Raw genomic sequence first — 4212 nt, forward strand, 5'->3', positions numbered from 1 at the left:
AATCACGGATGAACCTATATGCACATGGAGACATAAAATTCAACAACGATGAGAAAACAATAATCTCAGAATCATGTCTCAGCCGTTCTTTACGAACATTTAACAGCCGTATCTGTGATTTTATAAAATGAAGCACTGACACTCTACTATCATGTACAGTCTCTTTTACATTGTCCAGAAGGATTTCAATGGCTTCCAAAACATCACTAATATTACATGCTGATTCTACACTGTCGAACGTTTCCAGAAAATGTATTGCATCTTCAATAGCATGTGTAGTTGATACCTTACGTGAAAATCTCTTCTCATTAATTTCATCTCCACGATAAAACATTGACAAAGAAAGTGAGTAATTTACAACAACATACTTAACTGCATGGGGCTTTTCAGAGAGGTTGAGGGATAAGAAAATAATAAAACTTTTCATTTGCAAAATATCCCACTGCAAAGAACGATGGATTTTGTTAATCTGATCCTTCCGTTCATTTAAAGTCGAAAATGTGTGAGTTGCGTCATACTCTTTTTTTTGTCCCTATACTGTCTGCAATTGCTCTTCTTAAAGCTTCTGCCTCCCTCTTTTCTTTCTTCTTTTCTGGACATTCTCGTGCCTCTTCATATTGCGTTCCAGAAGACAGGTATGATGAACATCCAGGGAAAATTGATGTGATTGCACCTGGACGGATCCGAGGTCTTGCCAAAGCAAGCCTGAAGATTTTTCCTGTACGGTTATCCACATTCACAGTCTCCCATTCAATGTCCCCAGTCTTGAAATGTGCCTGGCACACCTGGAAATATCATAATGAAAAATGGCATTAAAACTGGGAACATAAAGGTAAAGTGGGAGCTTTAGAATGAAGTGAACTATTAGGTACTTGCTTTATACAAGCAGAACTTAAGATATAAAGGAATGCAAATCTTGCAGAAATTGTGACCGTTTTTGAAATATAGAAATACAAGTGTGTGGTTACCATGAAAATTTTCAGCAAATCGTGACGTGAGGTTAAGAATGCCAGGAATTGGCAGTAAAAAGACCATAGGCGGGTATGACATTCATTTTCACCAGCATAGAATGAACAAAGTGGTAAAGCTCTTACAATTTATTAACAATACACATGTACAGTATTTAGTTACTTAATCTGTAGTCAAGTAGACATGTAATACTTTGTTGAAAGGAAAATAATATTCTCTCATTGAGGTCATCTGACATCAGAATCGACTCGGTGGCTGAGAGATTAGCACAAAGCCAGGGGATCCGGGGTTCGAATCCGACCGGGGCACGGATGTTCTTTGTGAGTGCTACATCAATTTCATCATATCGTTATTCGTTCTCATCGGCGCCATTAACCAAAAATTGTAGAAAAGCGACGCTAAATAACAACAATGAAACATGACATCAGCAAGCCTCAGTACTAGTAGTTATGAATTTTTTTAAAAAAATTGAACCAATACTTTTTACAAGACTGTTTAAGGATTCAGGTTACGGTTGGTACAGAGAAAAAAAAATTGCTTAGACTAACGAAAAAGGTTAGGTTGAGAGTTTGGCGATTTATTTGTTAGCAATAACCAAACATCAGTAAAAATTTCTAAATCATTTTGCTTAGGAATACCAAAAATGACTGTCACATAAAAGTTTGTAGAGCCAAAATGATTTATACACATGCAAGTAAAGAATATGAAAAAATATATTCAAGAAAAAGAAAGTTCAACGAATTGACTATGTTTGCTTATTCACATAGTTCGGTAAAAAGTATGGTTTTTTGTGTGAAAACGTTTATTTGAAACATAAACAATATATTCTTGTATAATTATACAAGAAAATATTCCAACAAATTGCTTGTTGTTACACAATGTACTTTGTATTTCAATGCATAACCTAAATATCAACTTGCCTTCTATTATCTCCGATTAACCTAAAGAGGCAGATCAACGGGCTAAAAATAAGATTATAAATGTGCATATATTTCAATTTTGCTCAGTTCTATAGTTTTCTTTCCTTAAGCATACTTTGAAACTAAAAATTTGTATAGAATTCTCGATGACGAACATGTTATCGAAAAAGACTGCTTTGGTAGATGTAACAATATTTTATAACGTTGAACATTTCATTTTTCATCGATAAACAACTATGTAACGTTAACCAAATATAGTAATTGAAGTTAAATTTGGCATTTCTAAGAAATTAGCTTTGTTAGATTTACCAATTCGATACTGGTGATCAAGAATGATTTGCAAGAAACAAGTATAACTTGACCAAATCTGAAATTATGTTAGATGTCTATTTCGTGCACATTAAATCTTTACATTATGAACTAAACTATCTCTCGTTTATTTATAAGTATAAAGTCTGTGTTACTTACCCTGGAGTTCATCGTAGGGTCAAAATTACGTGGAATTGCCCTAATCCATTTCTGCCTTTCAGTAACATCTTGAGGAAATCTAAATACATTAGTCTTACTGTTCTCATCATAATTTCCTCTACAATTGAGAACACAACACTTATAGACCATATTTCTTGTACGCTCCCACTTCACTTATACTTCGTTGCAGTTCTTAAAATTGCATTGCAATTCCACATACGCTAAAAACGATCCAACATTGCTTCCAACAAATAAATCAAACATGGCGGCTGTCTCGCCTACAGATGATGACGTCGCTCACGTGACTAGAACAAGCCATTCGGCTTTCTCCAGTTTGAGAAGGTGATGCATGGGGCCAGTCGCCAGAGCCTCGTTAGTCTTTAGTCCAGGGTGCACTACGTGGAAGTGAGGTTGACTTTTGGGCGCCTAAGTGGAAGGTACCCCTTACACCCCTCATGTTTATGACTCCTAATAACATGCTGTTTATGTAAATATTATTTTTGATTGAGTAAACAGTTTTTATAATCCTCAAATTGAATTTCTTTCTTTAATACAGCCTTTTTAATACCTTTCAGTCGTTTGTCTACCTTATCGTCAGTTCTATATGCATACATTTTGCTTCTTAACCCAATAAATTCCAACATTTGTTTTCCGTTGAGCTCATTTTTCATTTTTCCGATTACGTTTTTATTTTTATCTGAATACAGGTAGTGATCTTTAGGATAATCTGAAGTATCGAATAAATCAGAATTATTTTTCATAAACTGATTGTAATCATGGTTTTTAATTTCAAAAATAAAGGAATCAGTATCTGTATATAATAATTTTATATCATCTTCAAATTCATTTTTTAAAACATTATAGTAAAAATCATACATTAGAGCTTTAGATAAATCCAATACTGCTTGGCCTATATAAATCGGTTTATCAAATTTAACAGATGTTTTACAATTATGCACAGCCACCAAATATTTACTAAAAATGGTTCTAGATTTAAAATTGGACTTATTTATTGCTTTCTGGACTTTATTATCATCACAGTATAATTGAATATTTTGTTGTTTTCTAACTGATTGCATCGATTTACCAAATACACTATTAGACATTAGTTTCCAAAAATCCTTTTCAAAATCATTCTTTGCTTTCTGTCGCTGTTCAGTATTAAATTTAATATATGGTGCTATAAAGTCTGATTGAGTGAATTTTATCCCTCTGTGGATTTTAGTTATTTTCATTCCTAAGTCTGTATATAGTTTTAATATTTTGTAGTGAACAACATAATTCTTTTTATCACAAAAGTGGCATAATAATTTAGGAACTTTGCCATTGGGGGGTATTACATACTCTGGCGCAAGTGGAAGATCATTAAATTTATTATGCAATGTCAAATCCTTTGGAAACGATAAATCTACTTCTAAAACAAATCCAGTATCTCCATCAAGCGCAGCCGAAGTCTGCTTTGCTGACGCAGACTTTAAGTGATAATCTAAATTATTTAGTTCGTCTTCACTCATCCATTTGAAATCTTTTTGAGGTAATTTTTGTGATAATGAATGCCCATATAAATTATTCATATCATTATAATGAATTTGAGTATTTTTATCTGATTTACTATACCTATTAGAGCACTGACTTATTCCACCCCTAATTCCTTTTTCAAAGAACAAATACATCTCATAATCCATTAATTGTTCTAAAGTAACATTTGTATATTTTAGCATGCAATCCCAAGCAAATCCTGGAGTGGTATAATACCAAACTGGATCTAAACCATAGGAACTATTCAAGGCTAAATCTCTGAAGCTTTCAAACACATCAGCTATTAACAAAACCTAATTTTAAATATAAATCATGC

The sequence above is a fragment of the Lepisma saccharinum genome, chromosome 12, assembly GCF_977018435.1.
Source record: "Lepisma saccharinum chromosome 12, izLepSacc3.1, whole genome shotgun sequence".
Lineage (NCBI taxonomy): Eukaryota > Metazoa > Arthropoda > Insecta > Zygentoma > Lepismatidae > Lepisma > Lepisma saccharinum.